Below are 25,970 nucleotides of genomic sequence, written 5' to 3'. Positions count from 1 at the left end.
TCTGGAAACTCTAGGATATCCATGAAAACTTTTTAAAGAAGATGTAATTTGTTCATTGCAGTGGTGTGTGTGTTCACTGGGGGAGATGTCAATATCATTGATGATATGTTATTTTTTTTATTCTTCAGACAATGCTTGGTGGAAAATGGACTCATACATCCCCCCTGCCTCCCCAGAATGAACTACAATGGCTCCCAGGTGTCTCACACTCACTGATTAAATCACCACTCAGGCTAGATGCTGTATTTAGATCAGATACCAAGTGTCTTTTTTTTTTTTATTACAACATGCTATCTTCCAGAATGTGTGGCAATCAGGCATAGAAATGACCTTCTCCGTTAAAATTAACCATTTCAATTGACGAACTCTGAATTGCCAATAGCTGAACCAGATCCAACTGAGGGCTTTGTTATACATACCAGTTCTGGAAGGGTGCACCTGGAGGAATAACGAAATGTTGAAAGTGCATTTATCATTTTAACCTCCCAACTTTTCATAGACTGCCCTTTACTGTATTCAATCCACTGAATCTTTGCTGTTTTCCATGGTTGCTGCTACTACTTACCACTCTGTGAAATGCAGTCAATGCATACATGAGACATGTGAAATCTCTTCTTTCATGTTCTTGACAGTCATAGAATTTCAAAACTTAGCTTTTAAGAAAGTATGGATCCTTGAGACCCACTCCAGATTTACTCAAAATCTGTGGCTCATGGCCAGGCATTTATATTTGTTCAAGTTTCATATGTTGGGGACTCTTGATATTCAGTTACCCATAGCCTCATCTCATATTTTTAACCCACACCACTTCCCCAAAATCAGTTGTCGCAACAACAACAATGAACTCCTGCTGGTAAAGTCCATGGTTTAGTCTAGACTTCATCTTTTTCCCGTTGTGGCATGATTTTGTTGACCACACCCTGCTTGCTGAATTCCCCCTCCCCTTGTTTTTGATAATGTTTCCTGTTAGGTCTCCTGCTTCCTTCACCATGGTTACTCACTTTTGTAGTTGCACTATTGATCCTCTTCCATTTGAATTTGATAAATGATGATGTTGCTCAGCCCATAGATTTTGCTTTTCACTCTCTGAGGTGTCCCACGGTGGTTCCTCCACACTTATGCTCTAACCAGTCTGTGCCAATGACTGGAATGCCTTTCTAGCAGATCCCATTCCCCAGGATCTCATTAGAATGCAGCATTCAGTAGATACAGTGTTTTAACCTATCTTGAAATATTATATCTATTTAACTGTGAGCCATCATATGGTATTGCCATTGGATTAAACCAGCAAATAAATCTAATACTCAAAATGCAAGGTGAACTCCTTAAGGTTAAGGACTGAGTCTTATTTATTTTTGAGTCATTATCATGGATGTAATACAGCAGCATGACCTAGTGAAAGGCCAACTTGTGTCTTTATTATTTCCTGTCCAGACTCATCAGGGAGAAACAAAAGTTAACCGGGATCTTAGAAAAATCATCAGTTGAGAGTGAGCTGCTGAGTAGGAAGAGCTAATGGAAGCTAGGAATGGAAGGCTGCAGTGAAGAGCAGGACAAAGAGAACCACGGTGGTGAATATGACCTTATCTGTGCATGTATGTTGCCCCTATGCATATGAACATATACATACATCCATGTAACACAGAGCATATGTGTATGATGACAGTGGAACCTATTTCACAGGATTATTATAAGCAAGTGTAAATAAAATACAGTACTCTCTATCTGGTGCACAGTAAAGGGACAGCAATGTTAGTTTTTCCCACTGTTCCCCAAAGCCCCCTTGCTTAAGCAAATACAAAGCTTCTGTCCTAGGCAGATGTAGTCGCCAAGCTTAACTAACCTTAGGCCAGAGAGTAGGTAACTGCACACTTGAACTCTTGGGGCTGAATACCTAATTTTGAATAAACATGCTAAGTTTGGTTATATTTGAGGATAGAATCCTTGACTTTCATGAGATTCTCAAAGGAAGAAGAAGACTTAAGTGTCATATGCTGGTCAGCATTTCAACAACCATCACTTTTCTCCTTGGTTCCTAAACACACTACTTTAGTATCAAGCTTCAGAATTATCTAGCTGTGAGGTCTTGGGCAAGGAGGTTAATCTCCCAGGGCCTATGTTCTCACCTGGAAGATAAGAATGTTGTCTTCTGCATTGTATCATCATCAGATGACTGGGATAAGGCACGTGACAGTATCTTAAAAGATCCATTCCATTATCCCAGAGATGCCTCTTCCTGGGGGATTGCAGGTGTCCTCATGCGTGCTGCATGCATCCATTCGTGTTGCTGGTATGCTTGACTTTGTGCTAAGCCAAGGGCACAGTGAAGATCATTGACAAGGCTACCTAACCCGTGATGGTAGTTTAAAGTGATTGCAACATTTGAAAAAGAAAGATCACAGCATCTTGGGAGCAGTAGCTTTAAAATGTACTATTCTCAACAACAACTGAATTTGTTTTCTAAAGAAGAAAAAGTGTAGCTTTCTCACAGTGAGGGACAAAAATGTATCCAAGAATGTTTTCTTTTTTAGAATCTAACAAAAAACATTTTCCCAGACGCTACCATTCATCTTTCTTGCCTCTTTCTTTTTGGTTTTTTTTTGGGGGGGGGACCCAAATCCTCTCTTTTTTATTCTAGATTTTCTCTTTTAACTCAATGTGAATTGTGCTGAGAATCTCTGGACTTAGAGGGCTCTTAAGCTAGACACATCATATACAATTAGGCTCCCTCTAGAAAATATTCAAGGTCAAGTGTCTCATTACATCGAACGACCCATTCTATATTTAAGTGTGTCTAATTATTAGCAACTTCTTCCTTATTTTGACATCAAATCTGTTCTAATTTGTTACTTTAAAGCCCTAATTCCATTCTTGGGGACTGGGTATACCTTCTACATCAATATTTTTCATTACTGGGCCCTAAACCCTAAAATCAATTTTTGGATTACATTAGCATTATATTTGATGATTAAAATAGGGTAAAAGAAGAAAGGGTAACATTATAGAAATGAGTAGATCAGAGTTCATAACAAAACAGAGACATTCTTCTTCAAGAAATTTGTTTCAGTGATTGACAGATCTGAGTCAGTATGTATTTCTTTCTTTCGACTGACACTGAAGGTTTTGGAAACACTGATTCCTTCAGATACTTGAAGACCCTCACATATTGTCTAGATCCAGGCACCTTCTCTGGGTCTCTCACTTGGGTACAGGGTCCCAAGGCTTTGGGATGTCCTCAACTGCTTTCCCAGGCCACACGCAGGGAGCAGGATAGCAAGTGGAACAGCCAGGACATGAACTGGAGCCCATATGGGATTCCAGCACATGCAAGAGGAGGACTTCAGCTTTTAGGCTACCATACCAGGCCCACACTGTGATTTCCATATGCCTCAGTGTCTAGTTTGACTGTTCTCCCTGGACACTGAAGGGAACTGGTTTTTCTCTTCCCCAGTCCCAAATTTGCAAAGAAGTTCTGGAGTGCTACTGCTTATTCCAACACCTGTTATGGCCAAGACAGCATTAACCACTGGAACTGTACGATAAGATGGGTTGTTAGACCAAAGGACCTGCAAGTTTGGGCGAAGTTGTAAACATTAACAGCTGAGTCTGTGGTCGATGTGCCAGGGAATATATGAGAAAAATCAAGCAGCTTTAATCTCTGTACCGTGTGGAAGGAAATAAAGACCACCTTGTCTGATGGCTGACTTGATAGTCCTGAAGGCGATTAAGTTGGCTACAACAGAAACGGGTGGGAAGTCCAAATGAAGAGAACTCAGTGAGGTATGGCCTTGTGCAGTTAAACTTCTAATCTCCAAGGACCAGAGTGACTTTGTAACGAACTCAAGGAGAACATGATTCTCTCAGCAAATAATAGGATCCCGAAACCTTAGGCATGTTTTTCTGGGGCCAAAATAAGGGAAGAAGTGTTCTGGTGTCCACTGTGGGGTGACTAGAGTCTTCAGGCAGACTGTGCAAGGCTATTCAGATAACAGTACTACAAAGGTATTACGGGATTGGTGACATTTGCAGCTGTTGACACCTATCCAAACTCATCCTTTCCACGGAGAGCTTAATAGATAGGGAGTGAGCGGCTGAACATATTCACAGTCAGCCAAACTAGCAGACTGGCAAATCAAGCAAAAAATAAGTGGAGTTTAATCTCTCCAATTTCACCTTAAACACTGTCATGGGATTTGTTTTCAGTGATTCTCTCCTTGCTTCCTCCCACCCCCACCTTTCCAACTGTTTCTCTTCTTCCTCAGAGGGTTTGTCTTTTGATAATAAGCTCTGTTTGCATTTGCAAAATATAAAAAAGTGAACTTCCAGATGGACTTCTCAAAGTGCAATCTAAACATGAAGGAAACAAGAAATTCAAATGTAAAAGGCAAGGCAAGTAGGAGGTGGCTTTCTTCTCCTCCCCGCTCCCCCCAAAAAATCTTTGGGGAGTCCAATTCATTCAACATGCTCACATTCTGGTTTCATTTCCATTTTCTATAATAAGCGATGAAGATGTAATATGTCAATGTTGATGTATCAGAGAGATGATGAATTCCAGGCTAAAACACGGCGACATCTGCTTGGAAACGAGATTGGAGAAATTAAGTTGCTTACCATGATTATTTTCCTCCAGAGCAAATTTATAGTATCTTTCGTCTCAAGGGCAGAAATTCCAGACAGATTAGCTTTTCATCTCCTAGGTAACTCTCTGAACTGCATAGCTATAGAAATTCATTGCTTTAACACTGGGTGTCCTTATTAGGGAAATATCTTAAATTCTATGCCAACAAAGAAACTCATTGACTACTAAGCAATAGTCATGAAAATATTTACGACATGGATTACAAACAGGTGCTTCAAATAGAACAAAAGCTAGGCTGTTCCCCTTTATGGGCTAACAAGGAAAAAAACTATTATTCATGCCTAGCATAGTACCTTTCATGTATTTAGTAAATATTTTCTTCTGGGTTGTGTGTCCTCATGTTCTAGAAATGGTGAATTTGCTGAGTTACCTGAGGGAATTGGCAAACAGATACAGATCTATAAATAATAGGTGCTATAGCTATAGCATGGCCTGCAGTATAACCATTTGTAAGTTGTTCAGCAAAGTTATATCTAGTTCCTATTACATGTCCATGCTTGGAACTAGAGATGCACAGAAAAATATAACATGACCTCTGTCCAGTTCAATAATGTGCTTTATTAATCCCAAATAAACTTCTTAGGTGTTAGCATATCCATTTCACATATGAGGAAACTGAAAGTTGATAAGATCGCATACCTTAGAAGCACCAAAGTCAAAGCTGACCTCTGGACCTCTTTCTTCAAGTCCTCTGGCCTGGACACTCCCCCAGTAGGCAAATATGATTGACAGGAGACCAGGAGCCAGCTTGAGCGTTCCCAGGGTCTTCGCTCACAGTGTCTACAAGAAGTCAGAGCTGGCCTTTTCCTCAGTATGGACACCGCACGAGCTTCCCTTTTTGTTTCTCATGCAGCTGTTTTGCACTGCGTAGACACAGTCACAACTAGTTTATATCTTTAGGCTTCACTGAAATTCACATTGAAAAACTAGTCTCTCCAAGTTGTGTTTTGAAATGATCCAATGGAGAAAGGCTCTGGGCCTTTGTGAAGCAGCTTCTCTTAGAACTTTAACAACAGGAGTTGTAAAATGTTCCCAAAAATATTGTTTGGCATGAAAACCCCTTTGAATGCAAATGAACCATTGATAAAAAGGAATTTGTGAAGAGAGACAGGAGTTGGGGGGTGAAGCTCTCGAGCAGCCTGGTTGCCAAGGAAGCGAAGCAGCCACAGAAGGTTCTCACTGGAGAGGAATCCCTGCGGGTGGGGGCCATCCGTGGTTAACAGGAGGCCCAGGACCCAGGCCGCTGGTAGTTAACAGGAGACCCAGAGGCCATTTTAGACCCACGTTAGGTATATCTGATTGGCTAGGATGGACTGCTCTGTAACTGCTCCATAATAACCACAAGATGGAAATAATCTGAGGGGTGCCGCGTCAGTTAGCTGTGTAATCTCAGGCAAGCCGTTGCGCTTCTCTGAACTGCTCATCTCCAAAATGAAGGTGGCCTTTCCTACCTTATAGAATAAACTGATAAGAGATTTGGCAAGCATTTACTGAGCAGTGTAAGCCACTGTAGGGACTCAAGTGCCCCACCACCCCTTTTAAAAAGTTTTTATTTCTATTAGAGACACAGAGAGACAGACAGAAATCTCCCATCTGATACTTCACTCTCCAGACGCCCTCAACAGCAGCGCAGTGGCCAAAGCCAGGAACCAGCATCTAAATCTGGGTCTCCCACGTGTGTGAGAGGGCCATCAGCTGCTGCCTTTGTTGCCAGAAAGCTAGAATCAAGAGCATACTCAGAACTCAAACACAGGCACTCTGATGCTGAAGGCAGGTGTCCCACGTGGAGTCTTCATCGCTATGCCTAATGCCATTTCCCTGCTTTATTTAAACACAAAAACATTCAAATCCAAGCCCCGGACCGAACATCTCTCTAATGGAATCTAACTCAGAGCTTCTTCCAGTCTGAGTCTGTGTTCTTCTCAGGAATGGCAGGCAGGGCACACCTTCCATGGGATCCCCACTGCACCAACCTTCAGAGCCCAGGCTGCACTGAATTGGACAAGTGAGGCCTCTGGAAGGTCATGCTACCCCTGTGATGTTCCAAAGACCACACAGCCACTGCATGGAGGTGACTGACAGCCATCTTGTGCTTGATCTAGGATCTCCAAGCCCTCCACCTGTCCCTTCTCTGCTTCTCATCTCAGTGAATGACAACTCTGTTCAAGTGTGCAGATTGAAGAGTGTGGCGGGATCGTCACTCAAGTACCATTACCTCCCTTCTTCCAAATATACCCTGAGTACAACCATTTGTTAAAAAATCTTCACCAAAACCACCCCACTATAACCCATAAGCATTCCTTGTCTGAATTCCACAAAAGAATCTCACTATCCTCACCCCTTTCTCACCTTATTCTCCTTGTGGCAGCCAGAGTCATGATTTCAAGATATTCATTATATCAGTCATAAAGTCCTCACATAGTTTCCTGTCTCATTCAGAAAGAACTTCACAGGCTTCACCAGGACTTGCAAGGCCCTGGCTGACCTGGCCTCCTGCTACCTCTCAACTTCATTTCCTCCCAGCTACTCTGCTCCAGTACCTTTGGCTGTAGAGCCCACCTATCATTGGCCTGCCTAGGAAGTCTGTGCTCATCATTCCACCAGCATGGAACACTTTGCCCTAGAGATTCATATGCACGCAACCAGGGAGTCTGCTCAAACGTCACTTCCTGAGAGAGGCATCTCTGGTCTCCCCGGTGACTTGTCTTTCTGCATAGAGCTGCTTTATACATCATCTAGTGTTACATATCATGTCACATTATATTACATTCTTGCTTATCGTCTGTCTTCCCCACTGCAATGTAAGCCCACGGGGAGCAGGCATTCAGTCTCCACACTGACTACTCTATATCCGGTGTCTAGATGAACGTCTGGAGTGCTTACGATGCCTTAGTATCCTTTAGTCCACTAGGTGACCAGAGCTGTCTCTCAGATGGGGTCATACTTAGCTCAGTTTGGCAAGGGTTCAAGGAGGATCACCTGTCAACCAGAAGGTGGCTGACCTGTTCCAAGGAATTCCAAGGACTGACCCAAATACACTGTCTCCAGCAGCACCAACTCCAGCAGAGGAGTATGGCTTGATCTTCAGCACTCGTGGGGCCTGACAGAAACCGTCTCTGAACAACAAAGGGCTTCCGAGTTCAAATTCCGTTCTCTTGGGTCTGGTTTTACCAATCAATTTCCTGGTCTGGCATGATCTCCTAAGTCCAAGAGGAATGTGTCTTGTCTCTCTCAAGTGGTCACACCCAGGAGACATCTCCATGCCTGTCTCTCGTATTGCTGTCAGATTTTCAGTGCATCAGTTGTTGAGGCCCAGTGCTAATCTTTGCGGTGATCCCTGCACATGCTCTAGATTACTTATATTACCTATGAAATATGGTATTTTTCCTATTTTACAGATGACAAAACTGAGGCTCACTGTAAGTAAGTAATTTGCCCAAGAATACACTCATGGAAAATGGGCACATCATATTGTGAGCCATTCTCTGAACAATGCTACTTGCTATTGCATTTCGCTGGAATACACGACACTTGCTTTACCCCTTGGCTGTTAGGGAATTGGACCTCTGTGTTGACCCAGAAAAAAATTCTTGCCATGTGAGCAGACACTGTAGAATGTGTCTAGATCATGCAGAAACCCTGAACCTGGACTGCCAGGTTCACATCTGGCTGCAGCTTCTAACACGCAGGAGGCTGTGAGTGCTGTGACCAACTCCTAGGTGCTGGGCTCAGCTCTGCTCCCCTCCCACAAGGAGGCTGCAGCCTATTGGCCCAGCCTGAGGTGGAATCATGGGACTCAGCCACAGAAAAGGTTAACTTCAGTCTGATTCATGATTGTGAAACCCCTTCCGTTTCACTTCCTAGAGCCTGCCCTTTTCTCTGGGCGCTGAAGGCTGATGGCCTGGAGCTTGTTTGTAAATAGCCTCTGAGAGGGTGGTCCTCTGGGACAGCTGGCAGTGGTGGGTGGCAGGAGCTCATCCTGCACTTGGGAGTGAAGGGGCAGTCTCCAGGTGGGCCCCCCCCCCCCTGCCCAGCCTTGCTCCAGGTTCTCAGATGCTGTCTGACTGCCATGCTTTGGCAGCTCTGAGCTGCTGGTGCACTTTGAAGTGAAAATTTGTCTTGACCCCAAACGGAGCAAGCAGACATCTTTACTGCACTCAGACCTGAAACAAATATCAGCTCTCGTGACCTCCCTCCTCACCCCCGCCCTGCCAAACTATCTCACTGTACCTTGCCTGGGCATTCCTGACAACCTGTGTTCTCTCCAGAGCGCACGCGCACACACACACACACACACACACACACACACACACAGAGAGAGAGAGAGAGAGAGAAAGCTATTTTACAGAAGATTGTTTGACATTCATACTGCAGCAAGGATAGTCTCTTCTGGGCCTAATTTGACTTCTTTATGTGCCAAGAGGAAACTTTCTCTCTGAAGGGCAGGCATACAGCTCTCTGAAGAGGTCTTTAGGAGGCACTTTGTAATTTCCTTGAATTTTCTACAATGTTTGGAGAATAATGTATATTGATTGACTGTCTCTTTCTAAATGCTTAGTGTTTCTCTATGCTTTGATTTTTTTAAAGGAATTAACAACAAAGAAGGAACAAACAAACAAACAAACAAAGGACACACCTCTTTTTCTAACCTGTGAGATTTAACTGAGTCCATGCAGGGACAGTGAAAGTCAAATGGCTTACGCTGATGGTCTGGAGCAGAAACAATCAGAGACGTGCAGTGACGCCTGCAGACGGGGTCAAAAGCTGAACCTGACACTCATTTGCACTGTATGATCACACAGTGAGTCCCAGGAATCCTGGGTTGACATCAAGGGCACATGATCTTCCACTGCCCACACAAAGGGAAGTGGAGACACAAGCACACCACAGACCTGGTCAACACCATTAACAGGCCGAGCATGTGACGCTTCTAAGCCAATGCTGTCATCAAGACTTCTGCTTCCAACCAATGAGTTGGCACACAGATAGAAACACCCCACCTTGGGAGCCTTCCCTTTCCTCTGAGGCACATCACATGCTTGTGCCTGTTCACTGCACGTTGGAACTTATGGTCAAGTGTTAATCTTCTCATGAGATTCTGAACTCCTTCATGAAGTGACCAGGTCTGTTCTAGTTGCTGCTGAACCTGGGGAGGCTAGAGGAGAGTCTGACACAGACAGGCAACAGGGGACTATGCTGCATAAACATACATTGGTTAAATTAGCCACTATCAAGAACTAATACCACAGCACCCATAATGCTTGGCACCGTGTTGGGTGATGCGGAGTCCAGAGTCACATCCCCATTGTTGGAGTGAGATGTTAAACTAAGAGGCAGTCACTGTAACTTACCAGAGATGACATAGTACATACAGGCAGGAGTTGGCAGCATCTTCCCATCTCAGCACGCTGATCTGTAATACAGCAATAAAGACTTTCACCTGGTCTGCCTCACAGAGTCACGTGATGCTCATTTGTGAAACTTAAAGGAGAGGAGTTTCTATTTGTGAAATAGCTTGCCATGAATGTATGGCTTTTTGCTGCTTATTTTGTTGTTGTTGTAGTTATAAAACATGCATTGCACAAAACTTACCATTTGATCCATTTTTAAAGATTTATTTTATCTTTATTTGAAAGGCACAGTTAAAGAGAGAAGGGAAGACAGGGAGAGAGAGAAGTCTTCCATCTGCTGGGTTCATGCCCCAAATGGCAGCAAAGGCTGGAGCTGAGCCAATCTGAAGCCAGGAGACTGGAGCCTGGAGCCTCGTGTGGGTCTCCCATGCGGGTGCAGGGGTCCAAGAACTCAAGCCATCCTCCGCTGATTTCCCAGGCCACAAGCAGGGAGCTGGATTGGAAGTGGAGCAGCTGGGACTGGAACTGGTGCCCATGTGGGATGCTGGTATCACAGGTGGAGGGTTAGGCTACTATGCCACAGCACCAGCCCCATTTGAACCATTTTTAAGAATGTTGTTCTGTGGCTTGAAGTACATACTCGTTGTTGTATGCTATCACCACCTTCCATTTCCAAACCTTTTCCAGCATACCAAACTTGTAAGTGGTGGAAGAGGCAGGTAATTTAGATAGGGACTAAGCTCTTCTTTGGCTCTTCTTACCTCCTTCCCTTCTTCAAGCCCTTCAATGGGTGGGAGGATCCCAAAACTTCAATGGTTTAATCCTCATCTCATTTGTGGAAGCTGAGATCCTGACAGGGGAAGGGATTGGCCGCCACTTACACACAGAGCCAGTGGCAGAGCTAGGACAAGACCCTGAGCATCTGCTATCCTTCCTTCCAAGCCACTTCCTATGCCTCTTTCCTATGACTCATTAGTCCATTTTTCATGCCGCTGACTACTTCTTCCCATTCCCCCTAAATCCTTCCCTACCTTCACTGCCTGAATTGATATACAACAAGGTCCCAGCTGAACTGTCAAGTATGTGTTCAATCGCAGGTATAGTTAATTTTGACCCAGAAGTCTTTTTGCATAGACCACCTGGACCCTTAAGATTATGCTTCTCCAGATCACTTTAGTGAGGCACTTTGCTCATCAGCACCTTCTCTTACCCTCTTTGTGCAGACACAAAATCATAAATATTTCATATATAAATCTTTTCCCTTGAGAGGAGAATTATAGACTGATGGTAACTTCAGCATTCCTTGAGCGGGGAGAGAAGGGTCAAGAATGTGGAGGTGAAGGACGGAGTAGAGAGGAGCTCATGCATGTGGACAAGCCAGTCCTGTGACAGCAGGAGCAGTGGAAACCACTGTCCTTGACTCAGTTTCTACAGTAGGACCATGCCAATAGTCTGCATTGTTGAGTGCTTACAGCAGACTCAGTAGCAGGCATCCTTTGGTATCTAGTATCTCCCCCAAATTCATGTTCGCCAGAAACCTCAAAATGTGGCCTTATTTGGAAAATAGGATCTCCGTAGATCTAAGAAGTTGAGATGACATCATGCAGGATGAGGGTGGGCTGTTATCCAATGACTAATGTTTTTTTAAGAAGAGAAAGTCGACTCAGAATGAGGGCACCACATGATGATGAAAGCAAAGACTGGGATGATGCAGTTACAAGCCAGGGAATGCCAAAAATTGCCAGCCAACACCACGCCTGAGGAAGTGATGAGAAAGAATGTTTCCTTAGGACCTGGGCGGGAGCTGGTGTCTACAAAGCCCTGGAGTTTGGGTTTTCAGTCCCCAGAGATGTAAGCACCTAGAATAAGCACCTAGTTGAGTTGATGCTAAACTGTTACAGAGGACCTAGTAAACAAGACAAGAAATAATGACATTTCCACAAAACATAGTTGTAAGTTACTTCAAATTTAGTATTTTTGAATCTTAACAGCAGTATGAAGAGGGTGGGGAATATAACGACGCCTCTCCATTTTATGACAAAGTCAGAGAAATGAGGCAAGATGCCAAGATTACAGGAGAGTGAACATTAGAACTGTTTACTTTAAATCCAAGTACACAAGCACCCTACCTACAACCCCATCCAGTGGTGAGCATAGGTGGGAGAGTTAGGACTCTTTGCAAATTGTAGTAGGACAGATCTCACATCCAGCACCTCAGCCACACTTGATCCTTGGCGTCAGGTCAACCTTTCTCACAACTAACTTCTTGGCTCTCACTTGTGGGAACTAAAAGGGAATCCAAAAACCTCATGGATCTTTGATAAGCTAGAAAACTAGTATTTTTATTTTTTTATTTTAAATCATTTTAAAAAGATTTATCTATTTGAAATACAGGGTTTTACACACACACACACACACACACACACACACACACACAGTTATACAAGCCATTGCAGAGAGAGAGAGAGAGAGAGAGAGTGAGAGAGTAAGAGAGTAAGAGAGAAGGAGAAAGAGCTCTTTTACCTGTTAGTTTACTCCATAAATGACCAGAGCTGAGCCAGCAGAAACCAGGAGTCAGAGTTTTATCTGGACCTGGGCCATCTTTTACTACTTTCCTAAGCACATTAACAGGAAGCTGGGTCAGACGGGTTCCCATATGGGTGTTGGCATCGCAAGCAATAGCTTAACCCATTATGCCACAATAGCAACCCCAAATTGTTTTCTTTTAATAAAAAGTACTTATTTTATAAGTCAGAGTTTTAAAGATAGGGGCACACACACACAAAGAGAGAGAGAGGAAATAATCTGTCTACCTGTTCACTCCTCAGCTGTCCACAATAATAAGCACTGGACCAGACTGAAGCCATGAGACAGGAGTTTCATCCATGTCTCCCACATGCATGTCAGACCCTAAACACTTGAAGCATCTTCTGTTGTTGTCCCCAGACACATTATCAGGTAGCTGGATCAGAAGTGAAGCAGCAAGGACATGAACTCGCATCCATATGGGATGCTGCCATCTTAACTTGTGGCTTTGTCCCCTATGCCACAATGCTGGTCCTTAGAAAAATAGTCTTGATCGCAAAAGACAAAATTGAAGGGGTGGAGTGTGAGGAGCTTGTTATTGGCCTTGAATGTGAAAGCACTTCAATTAAAGCGATATGAAGGGCCAGCATTGTAGCCTCCTGGCTAAAGTCCTTGCCTTGAACGCCCCGGGATCCCATATGGGTGCCAGTTCCAATCCTGGTGGCCATGCTTCCAATCCAGCTCTCTGCTTGTGGCCTGGAAAGGCAGTTGAGGACGACCCAAAGCCTTGGGACCCTGCAGTGTGGGACGACTGGAGCAGGCTCTGGGCTCATGGCTTCGGATTGATTTGGGGAATGAATCAACAGATGAAAGATCTTCTTCTCTGTCTCTCCTCTCTGTATATCTGGCTTTCCAATTAAAAGAAAAAGAAAAAGAAAAGAAAGTGGTATGAAACTGTGAAATATGCCTTGACAACAGAATACTAGACTATTACTGTTTATACCTACAATGCCATACTATGTTTAAATAGCAGAATGCTGAACTTGTGACTATTGCAATAATACAGAGGGAACAATGGGGGAGAATGGGGAAGGTGAATTCTTCTGCCTATGGAACTGTATCAAGAAAAATAATTTTAAATATAAAATAAAATAAAGTGGTATCTCTGCGGCACTAGTTCTCATAAAGAGATATTTATCTGAAAGTCCTCCCTTTAGAGTGCTTTGAAGGCTTACAATTTAAAATGAAAACGTTCAAATGAAATGAAGCAGTTGTCTTAGGGGGAAAGATTTAAGCTGACCTCGAGTATTGAATGTCAAACTGAAGCATTTTAACTATTTTAGAAGCTGTCAAGGGCAGTGAGTCAGGAGTAAAAGTCCTTTATTTGTTTTAAATATTTATATCATTCAAATGGCAGAAAGAGAAAGACATCTTTTAACTGCTGGTTCAGTTCTTAAATAGATGCAACAGCTGGGACCAGGCCAGGCCAAAGCCAGAAATCCCGTGTGGGTGCAGGGACCCAAGCACTTGGGTCATCTTCCATTGCATTTCTAGACATATTAGCAGGGAGATGGATCAGAAGTGGAGCGGACAGGACTGGAACTGCTACTGCAATAATGGGCTGCTGACAGCAGCTTAAGACATTGCACCAAAATACTGACCACATCATGGACTTTTTAGGCGGTTGACTTGGCAGTTGTGAGATAGATGAGTAGAGCAGAGCCTGGATGATCATTTGAAGAGGCTGATGCAAATGACCAAAGGGGACAGCACGCCCAGGGCTTGGGCAGGAGGGTTCAAGTGCAAAGGCAGACAAAAACTTGGTGCAGAGGGCAATGACATTTACTCCCACCTCGTTGTGGTTGGGGGAAATCAAGAGGGGAGAAAGACTGGATTCCAGCACTCAGATAAAAGCGAAAGGAAGACAAAGAGGAAAGGTCATCAGGAAATTGAGCTGGGCATTAGTCACTCTGTGGTTTCTGTGACGATGACAACTTCAGTCTGTCAGAGGGGTGTACACCAGTCTGCTCCCTCTGGTCTTCGTTTTGGCATCAGAAATATAAACTTCTCTGTGGTCGTGTAAGTTGCTTATGTTTTTTTTCCGCTGGCTTGTCCTTAAATATAAGCTTCATGAGTACAGTTTCGGGGGCTTTCCATCTTCCCTACAACCACAATCTCCTCGAAAGAAGGAACTGTATCATCCTCAGAGTATTTCAGCTTTCCAAGAGAGGTGTCTTCTGGCTGTGTGTCCCTATATTCTATCGGTCTCAAAGCTATGGCTCCATCTTTCTGAGTAAGCTTTAGGATCCCTTAAGGTTGCTCTTCTGGATGACCACTAACTCAGTGTGGCCTCCTACCCTCCCTCCTATCAACACAAACACCTCGGGGGCCCTCTGTGCACAGTCCTGATGGAGAACATTACAGGTTGCCCCAATTATTCCAGATAGCTCACCCTACTTCTAAGTGTAACCTGAAGGCGATGTAGACCTCATATGCAGAGGCTTCCTTTTCCAGACTCTCATGTACATGATTCTTTATTTTTGTGATTTATTTATTTTATGGAAAGTCAGAATTACATGGAGAAGGAGAGACCAAGAGAAAGATATTCCATCCACTGGCTCACTTCCCAAGTGCTCACAATGGCTGGAGCTGAGCCGTTCTGAAGCAAGGAGCCAGGAGCCTCTTGCAGGTTTCCCATGTGGATGCACGGTCCCAAGGCTTTGAGCCATCCTCTACTGCTTTCCCAGGCCACAGACAGGGAGTTGAATGGGGAAGTGAAGCAGCTGGGACACAAGTCAGCGCCCATATGGGATCCCGGTGTGTGAGAGGCGAGAATGTCAGCCCGACACTAGGCCACTGTGCTGGGCCCAAGGACATGATTCTTAGGTACACCACAGTTGACAACCACTATTGTTTTAAGAACCATGTGGCAGTTCACTCATTGCAGCGTTTGAGATTTGACGGAGCAAATACCCCATACAGGTTCTAAGTTCTTGGCACTAAAGTCAAGAAAATATTCCTATTTTCCTTCTTTTTTATTTTCCTTCCACTTTTTAAAATTTTATGATACAATTCCATAGGCTGGGGGATTTCACCTATGTCTTCCCCAAATATCCTCTCCCCAGCTGATTTTCCCCATGTCATTATAGTAGTATAATCCTTCATAATCAGTCATAAGTCCATCATTCTGCTATTTAAGTGTATCCTGACATTGTAGCATCCTATTGTCAAGACATATCCAACAATTTTCCTGGGAGTCCATCTTTGATTTGGAAGTGGAAATGCATACTGCACCATACCTTCACATCTGCATAGGTATGATAGTCTCTATTACACAGTTACTATACATTCCCGTAAATGAAAAGCCATAAAACATAATCAACAACAGGAATAAAGCTAAAAATATTATAACACCATGAAGTTAGATCATGTGCAACCAATATGTTGATGAAGAAATGAAAAAGAAAGCAGAACAAGAAAATGTTCCTATTTTCAAAGACTTTAGGATCTACTACTAGACTTTAGGATCTACTAAAGACTACTACACAAGCAGCAGATTATCACCAGTGCAATGTGATCACTCACTCAATCATTCATTATTCAACAAAAACACTTTTGAGAACTATCATGTTTCAGGCACAGATCCACATTCAGAGAGATCATTTTGTATTATGACTTTTCATTTGAGGGGATATACAGCAGCTATGAAACAGAGACTAACATCCAGATCTGAGGATACAATGCAGTAAGCATTTCTACTTCCAGACAAAGATGGACTTACAATGAAACTGCTTACTATATCTTGACAATAGGATTCTGGACTCTCTGCCATTGTCCATGCCAGCAAAGATGGACATATGACTGTGTATTATGAAGAACTATACCTTATTAATGATATAGAGGAACTAGGAGGGGGGAGGGGAATTGGGGCTGGGATAAGGGAAATACCAGGAGCCTATGGAACTGTATCATAAAATGATAATAATAATAATAAAATGTAAAAGAAAAGATCACTCAAAACAGTGATGAGACCATGAACTTCACAACATACAATTAGGGTTTATATCCCAACTCCATTGCTTGCTACCAGCATGACCTTGGGCAGGCGACTTAACCTCTGTGTCTCTCCGTTTCCTCATCTGTAAAACAGAAATAACACTGGCGCTTTCAGGGTGATGGCAATGATTCAATGAATCAACATACGCAAAGTCCTGGCTTGTCTCATAGTAAGTCCTGAGTCCCATGGGAATCTAAGCTTCATGAAGGCAAGGCATTTTGCCCATTTTATCTCCAATACCAAGACCAGTGCCTACTTCACAGGAGGTTAGTACTCAATATTTATTGAATGGGACAAATGAATTTTTTATAGCAGATTGTTGAGAGCATGTCAAGCTGAGCTAGAATTAGTTGATTCTTCTCCCTACTTCCAACATATAAATGTGGTCAATGTTGACATAAACTTTTTAAAAATGCATGTCTAGACTCAAAAGAAAGCTACACACTGTTGTACTAAAAAATCAAAGAAAGAAATCACAGGGAGTGGTTTGAGTAGAAGCTGACACATTAGAGGTTGGAGTAATTGCTGCTCTTACAATAGTACTTGTGGAGATGCTGGTGATGTGGATGATGGTGATAATGATGGTGGTGGCGGTGGTGGTGGTGGCTGCTTGAAGCAAATAAATCTCAAAAAGAATCACAATATTTCTAGAACAATGACTTGAAAAGTCATTTCTTCCCCTATTTTTGGCCTGTGGGCACCCACATATTTATCACATAAATTATGACTTTGCAGAAGGTAAAGCTATGTGAGCTCTTCAGATCAGCTGTTTGGGTGCATGAAATGATCATGGTACACACTACACTTAACTGGGCTTGGGAACTGCCTAGGCACTTGCTTCATGTTCTGGAGCATATACACACAACGTCAGACTCATGGACTGTTCTCTTTAGGAGAGACAAGTCACAAGCTCAAATTCAAGCTCTAACCCAGTGGTTCACTGCTTGCCACATGTCATGGTCTGTTTTCTGTTCTAACAACAGAATGCTAAAACTGGGTAATTTATAAGGAATGGAAGTTTATTTGGCTCATGATCCTGGAGGCTAGAAAGTCCTAGAACATGGTACTATCATCTAACTGGCCTTCTACTGCATTGTATTGTGGTTGAGAGTGTTACCTAATCAGATAGTTCCAGCTCTTCCCCTAAAGCCACTGATGACATCACATCCTATCTCCATGACATCATCAGATTCTAATTGCTTCCCTAAAGCCCTATCACAAACATACGAATAACACATAAATTTGGGAGTTGCCAGGACATGGACTTCCCACGGACATATTCAAATCTTCACACCACACTCATTAAGGTTGTTCAGACTACCAACCATCTCTAAGGAAAAGACTCATCTTTCACAGCTCCATTAAAAGAGATTAACATTCAGACTCTACAGCCTGCTACAGTCTATTCTAGGTATAGTTGCTTAAGATCCCAATATGAATGGGATGATAAAACACCACTAGAATACATGAAGATATGGTACCAGTTAACTCAGCTACCCATCTGACTCTTAAGTTACCGGCAAAATAGGAATTAGATCTGCTGAAACCAACAAAGGTGCACACTGAAGTACGGATTTTAAGAATTTTAAGAATATCAACAACCAGAATTAATTTAAGCCACAGTGAATATGCCAGTTTTTTGCTTAAGCAAACTGCAGTGCAACTGCTAGAGACACCATCAATTCAGAGCATCTATTGAATATTTTCAAGTCAATACTGGGCCTGGTGCAATAACCTAGTCATTAAAATCCCATATGGGTGCTGATTCATGTTCCAGTTGTTCCACTTCCCATCCAGCTCCCTGCTTGTGGCCTGGGAAAGCAATAGAGGATGGCCCAAAACCTTAGGGCACTGCACCCGTGTGGGGGATCTGCAAGAAGCTCCTGGCTCCTGGTTTCAGATCAGCTCAGCCTGATGGCTTTTGTGTCCACTTGGGGGGTGAACCTGAGGATGGAAGAACTTTGTCTCTCCTTCTCTCTATAAACATGCCTTTTCAATAAAAATAAATATATGGGGCCCGGCACAATAGTGCAGCAGTTAAAGTCCTTGACATGAACGTGCGAGGATCCCATATGGGCGCTGGTTCTAATCCCAGTGGCCCTGCTTCCCATCCAGCTCCCTCCCTGTGGCCTGGGAAAGCAGTCGAGGACGGCCCAAAGCCTTGGGACCCTGCACCCGCATGGGAGACCTGGAAGAAGCTCCTGGTTTAGGATTGGCTCAGTTCCAGCCATTGTGGCCACTTGGCGAGTGAACCATTGGATGGAAGATCTTCCTCTCTCTGTCTCTCCTCCTCTCTGTATATCTGCCTTTCCAATAAAAATAAATAAATCTTTAAAAAGTCTTAAAAAAAAGAAAAATAAACAAATGTTTGGAGAAAAATTCTATTAAAAATCAATACTATATTGTATAGTGCTGTTCACTGGAAGAGCTTCATTGTATTACAGGAATTTTAAATCATTTAATATACTTCCCTAAAGAGCTATCTGATTCTGAAAGTCACGATATTTTGTAAATTCCAAATAAGCAAAACTGAAATGATACAATGAGTAAATATAAAATGCTGTTTATTTATTTTTATTTTGGAAGGAGAGAGAAAACCAGCTTCCACCAACTAGTTCATCCCTCAAATGGGCCTAACAGCTAGAGGACTGGGTCTGAAGTCAAGAACTGGAAACTTAATCCAGCTTTCCCAAGTAGGGTGGTATGAGTCCAACCACTAGCATAATCACGGGTCTTCCAGGGTCTGCATTAGCAGGAAACTGGAGTCTGGAACCAGGGTCCCAATCACTAGGCTAAATGCCTACTCTGAAGTCCTTCGTTCTTTTTAACATAAAGAAAGAGGCATGACTCATGTTTCTATGCTTCAGTTTCTCATAGAATTTGTTAAATAAATATCAAATATTTAGAGTATCCTTTTTGAAGGTGCCTGCATCTAAGTCTAGCTCTGGTTCTGTCACTGCAAATGTCCCCTGTAATTCACTAAACACCCATACTCATGCTTGGTTAGACTCTGAAAGCCAATTCACTCCTAGACAATTAGGGATTCCTAGTGGGAAGGTAGTTATGGGAAACCACAGTGCCCTCATCCATTATAGGAGCAGCATTCTATGCTTATTAGAGTCCCAACACTTCCTTGCTCTCAAAACAAAAACAAAAACAAAAACAAAACAACAACAAGGAAAACATGTGAACACTCAATATCCATGTGATCCTGGATACTCAACTCTTTGACTCTTCCCCCTCCTCTATACTCAGGAGTGGCAGAAATAGTACCTTCTTCATAGTGCATTTGTGAGGGGGATGAACAAACACATGGCAAGCCTGTAGAGACTTGCATATGATGAGGGTGAGAAGATGTCAGCTACTATTATTCTTGCCACTGTGCCTTCTCAAACTCTGGGTGACCTTTCTCTCCACCAATGCTCATTTCTTTGCCACCTCACATCCAAATCTTGTCACAATTTGGGAATGAGGCTTTGGGAATATACTGATGGACATAAGGGAAAGTGTCATGGAGGATATGATAGGCAAATTGGAGTGTAATAAATGTCTTCCTCCTTATTTGAGTCCTTTTCAGAAAATCAGCAAATGATGAAATTAAGAAATTGTGCAATCTCCTTGGAATTCTTCATTGACCAAATGATCTCTTCAACTTTCTTCTACATATTATCAACTGATATATTTAGTGTTATATCCTTCCTTTCCTTACATGTCACATCTTCCTAAACTGGATGTTATGTCTTTTTCCTTCAGAGATTTCCCCATAACTTTATCGTTTCTAAACTTTCTGAGCCCAAAGGCATGCCGTGTGCCAGCTGCAGTAACACCAGGGCTTAGCAGAACCGGATAACACATCCATTTTGCTTGAGCTCTCTACTCCTAAAAATATAATTAACTTTACAGAAACCACACATAAGACTTCAGTTAGGTAAAAATAAAAAGAAATGGTTTATTGGACCCAAATTGTTAGATACTTCTACCATTTCTGTCAGTGGTGTACATTCATTTTAATTATACTCAAAATTATGGGATAAAAGTCAAGGGCACAGACTCTAAGCTTGACAGGACTGCTGCAGGTTATTAATGGGGCTGACTGTACAACAGCAATCAGCTGAGGGGTGAATGGAGCATGACCTATGGCTTCACACTCCAAAATGATACATTCTAGAACAGTGGAGCAAATTTTTCTCACATGAAGATATCATATGGGTGAATAGAGGCTGCATACATAAGTTTTTGTATAAACATATTGAACGTGATGGGCCCCTGATTTCTCACTTCTACAGAAAAAAGCTTTAAATATGGAGAGAAGAAGTTAGATTGGAATTGGAGGTACCAATGTGAATTCTTTGGGTGTACATAGTGATGGGCTGACATGAATGTGTAGGCATGTGGGTGAATTTCCTAACTTCTTCCATCAGGGAGGTCTAGAACCAGTGATCTCAGTAAGGATCACAGCCAGGATTCAGATTTTGGGTTTTAAAATACCATCCTCCTCGAAGAGGAACCTGAGCCTACTTGAAAGATGGAGGATTCTAGGGAGAGGAAAATAAAAGTGCAAGGTAAACTAGGAGCATCTTGTAGATACTAAAAGGTAAGAAAGCAGGCGGTCAAAAGTACATGAAGGTCAGAGGGATAAGACTTCCCCTCCTCACCTATCCATGGGCTCTAAACAGTGGCCAACTCAGGGAAAACACTAATATCAAAATTAGTAAGGACAGCCATAGACAACAATCCACTGAGTAAAATTTGAATCCATGTCGGGATGATGGACTGTGTCGAGCCCTGTGCTTGCTAGAACATACAAGAATCTAGTCTGGGAATACCTCAAAGTTTCTTTGGAGATCTCCCCAATTGAACTGCTGGACTCAGAACTCTAACCAGGAAAAGACAGAAGACAGAACAGGTCAATCATTCATCTCAGCTATATGTTGGCAGCGAAATATGGGGCAAACGGAGACTTTATGATGGACCATATCAATCAGTGGACGACCTCATCGAGCGAAACTGGCAGCAATTCGTAACTGGAGAACTATTAAAACCACTTGAGCAAATATCTCAGAGCATGCCCCACATCCGGGACTTGGGGTGGGCGGGAAACCGGGTGGGGCTTCTCCCTCAATATCCCCCTTTACCTCAGATACACGATGGAAACAATATGGACATAATAGTATTACCCACTTCCCTATATCCCCTGAACCTTTTTTTGTTAACCATAATTAACTATGTAAAGATTGTCAACAACTATACAATAAAATAAAATAAATAAAAAAAAATTTGAATCCATGGATACATATTGACACAAGTCAATAAAACATGGAAAAGGAGGGAAAAGTTCATCCTAAAATAGAATACCAACTAAAGAAATGCAGAATAACTAAGTTAAAATGTTTTTCATTTGTCAACTTTTATTGTAATAATTAATTTAGGCAAAATCATCAAAAGATGCCAACATTAATGAGCACATCTTTATGGAACATGAGCTATCTCCATAGTCTAAGCATTGCCATAAAATATTTATTGCTTAATAAATACAAACGATTTATTCTTTGCTACATAAAATAGTTGTTACTTAATCTAAGAGTGTACAAATTTTGCAGTCACAATTTTTTACAACTATTTATTAATTAATAAATTAATTTTGAAAGTCACTGTTGCAGAGAGAGGAAGAAACAGAGAGAAATCTTACATATACCTACAGTTAACTCCCCAAATCACTGCAGCAGCCAGTTCTGTATCAGGCCAAAGCCAGAAACAAGTCTTATCCAAGTCTCCCACTTGGGTGGCAGGAACCCAAGCACTTTGGATGTCTTCCACTGCTTCTGCCAAGCCACTAGCAGGGAACTGGATCAGAAGGGGAGCAGTCCAGACCCAAGCTGACACCCCTTGGGGATGTTGACATTGCCTTACCCAATGCCACAACTCGGTCCTGGCAGTCACCATCTTAACCAACTGACAAAACTTGAAATCACTAAAAATGGGACATATTAACATTATGTGGTTCTTCACACGATGGACATCAATGATTTCTCTCACTAATAGGCATAACGAGTTCAATCATTCGGAAACAGTGGACTGTTCAAAATTAAAAGATAACCTGTAAAGTAATAATGGTATTACCATCTTCAAAAATATATGTGTCATGAAAGATAACGAAGAAAGAAAGAATACCTTCCAACTACAGTGATAGGAAAACTAAATGCAGTACAAGACCTGGGTTTGTATCCTGGACTCAACATGCTGTCAGCCCAGTTGGTGGGTTTTTAATGGAGATTATGGATTTTGATGTTTGTACTGGGATATGTAGGTATGTTTTACGGAGCTACATACTGAAATAGTAATGAGTACTAGGACATTTTGTCTGAAATTTATTCTCAAAATGGTTCGAAATAATATATGCAAATAGAGAAGCAAATGTGGTAAAAAGCTAACATTTGGGTAAGGGTATATAAATTTTTTGTACTATTGTTACAGTTTTTTTCATAACTTTGAAATTCTTTCACATTAAAAAGTTGCTTCCTAAAAAGTGAAGGCAAAGTTAAAAGACTTTTAGATCAAAAAGATCCTGTGACAATTCAAACCTACACTGGATATAATCCTAAAGGAAGCTCCTCAGTAAGAAGAATCACAATTTCTCCAAAGAATTGGAAAGTAAAAACCAAACCAAACAAAGAACAATGGAAAAGGTAAATATGTGAGTAAATGCCCATGAATATCTGCTATAATTATTATACTATCTTTATACACCTACACAAGACAAAGAATAACACCAAATTCAGGAGATAACAAATAAAATTAATATGATCTAAGATTCTGACATTATCAGTAAAATGACAAAAGTACTCGTTTAACTTTGAGTCTAATGGCTAATTGTTAGGCTAGCCATTAAAAGCAGTGATAAAACAGATAATCAGCAAACTGAGAGGAAAAATGAAATAATACTAAAATTAGAACTTAAAGAATCTAAAAGAGGACCCAACATGTAATTAAACCTTGCTTTGCATCAGCCAGGATCCCATGTGGGCACCAGTTCACATCCTAGCTGTTCCACTTCTCGTTCAGCACCCTGCTTATGACTTGGGAAGGCTGTCAAGGATCTCCAAAGCCTTGGGACCCTGAACCCACCTTGGAGACCTGGAAGAAGCTCCTGGCTTCGGATCAGCTCAGTTTCAGCTGTTGTGGCCATGTTGGGGGAATGAACCAGCCAATGGAAGATCTTTCTCTCTGTTTCTCCTTCTTTCTGTAAATCTCACTTTCCAATAAAAATAAAATGAATCTTTTTTAAAAAAAGGAATCTAAAAGAAAAGAAGGAAAATAGAACAGGATGAAACAGGTAGAAAACAAATTTTCAAATAGAGTTATAAACTCAAATGCATATATTACTTATATAGGTAAAAATGCTAAGTACCATTAGAAGACAAAGACTGTCACATGCAATTAAAACAAAGATTCAAACTAAGCCATACCTGCTTTAAGAGTTATATTTTAAATATAGGGAAACAGAAATATTTAAAGCAAGAGGATAAAAAGGATATAACATACAAACACTACCCAAAGGAAAGTTGATATAGCTATACAAAATTAGGCAAAGTGAATTTTAAGAAATCATTACTAGAAACAGATAGTTTTAATAATAATAAAAGATTTTACTCAGCAAGATGATATAATTACTAAACTTGAATGCATTCAATAACATGGTTTCAAAATATATAAGGCAAGAATGTATAGATCTAAAAGTCTATACTCCAATGTAAAAAAACTTTAGTATTGTAACAACGAGTGATATAAGAAACAGGAAAATTAGTAAGTATAAGGAAGACATAAACAATGCAATGAACATATAGAACACAGCAGCCAAAATGAAATACGTGTTCTTTGCAAGTGCAAGTTTCAAAGGGTCAAAATAATTTGAAATCATTTCCACAGTGGAATTAATATATATATCAGTTACAACAAATGTTTGCAATACTCATGTGCTTGAAAATTAAATGATTGTTGACAATAACCTTTGGATTAAAAAATAATGATAATGGAGATAACTGGATTGAATAATACTGATTACACACCTTACAAAAACTCAGGAGAAGTTAACAATGAAAATTACGCTTAAAAAATTATGCTGGCAAATAATACAACCTAAGGATAAATGACCTAACTACTATAAAACCTTAGCAGGAAAAAAATTAGCAAAATAAGCTTCCTAAAACTTGGGAGGAAAAATAAAACAAAGAGGAGAAATTAGTAAAATATCAAACAAATATATAATAAGGAGAATCAGTGAAACAAAAGGTTAGTTCCTTGAACAGACTGGCAAAACTGAAAACCCTCTGGCATGACTCATGAAGGAAAAACAGAGCTGGAAAGTTTTTTCGGTGTCAAGAATACAAAGAAGCCATCACAGACATTAGCCCAATAAGAAAAGGGAACTATGAAAAGTGTTATGCCAGAAAGTCTGAAACTTAGAGGAAACAGACAAAACCCTAGTAAATAACTTCTCAAAATAGATACAAAAGGAAATGAAAACATACACATTCCTACTTACAGAAAAATTTCCATATCCAGATCCCTTCACAAGTGAATTATCCTGACATCTAAGGAAGAAACATTAATCTTACATGGATTGAGCACAAGAGTTAATTTCTGATGGGGTTGTAGCAATCTTTGACACCTTCTTACTCTGAAAGTCAATGAGATGTAAATATATACATATATATGTATGTATATGTGTATATATTTACAATAGTTCATAATCTATTAGGAACCCTCCACAATTTACCAAGAGCCACCATAGCCACTCCCGGAAACCCCTCCTCTCTTTCTTTTTAAAATAAAAATGCTAATTGTGTGGAAATTTTCATAAATATTGAAAAAGAAAACCTTACTTTTGGTAGTTTTCATCCATCAGTCTTATTTCTACCATACATATGTGACCTTTGGATGAGGTGGTTTTAGTTATTACTACATTTTAACTATAATTGTAAACAACCAATTTGCTTCCTTTTGCAGGTAGGAAGAGCAAGTAATGGATAAAATCAGCCACAGACACCCTCAGTCCATCTTCAGTCTCTGCATCCTGGCCAGCCCTCCACTCCTGTGATGTGAGCTCAGGACAGGACAAAGGTTCAGTGCAGCTTTTTCATATTCTGAGAAAGATACAGCAGAACTAAGGACAATCAGAAACAGCTTCCCAAAGAACAATAGCAAACTCTTGAGTTGTTCTTTGCAGTTTTTACAAAGCATTTTCGTGTTTCATTGGTTACTCACAAGGATCCTGTGAGGCAAGCCAGGTACTCAGCATCTAACTTTATGGGAAAGGGAACTGAACTCAGAAGCTTTCAACATTGGCCCAGAGTCACACAGATAACGAGTGAGTGGTAAGGCAGGGCATAGACTCAAG

The 25,970-nt window shown here is 41.4% G+C and overlaps 1 long non-coding RNA gene across 1 annotated transcript; it reads right to left on the bottom strand.

Moving 5' to 3' along the window:
* Window positions 1-3,291: 3,291 nt before the first annotated feature.
* LOC131481930 (uncharacterized) lies at window positions 3,292-25,961 on the bottom strand. Its single transcript, XR_009246657.1, has 5 exons — window positions 25,838-25,961; window positions 9,991-10,052; window positions 5,279-5,502; window positions 4,470-4,573; window positions 3,292-4,347 (listed from the first exon to the last, which is right to left on the bottom strand). It is a non-coding gene; the product is annotated as an uncharacterized LOC131481930 (long non-coding RNA).
* Window positions 25,962-25,970: the final 9 nt, after the last annotated feature.

Source organism: Ochotona princeps, chromosome 14 (assembly GCF_030435755.1).
Source record: "Ochotona princeps isolate mOchPri1 chromosome 14, mOchPri1.hap1, whole genome shotgun sequence".
Lineage (NCBI taxonomy): Eukaryota > Metazoa > Chordata > Mammalia > Lagomorpha > Ochotonidae > Ochotona > Ochotona princeps.
This window is presented reverse-complemented; position numbering and strand designations above follow the sequence as displayed.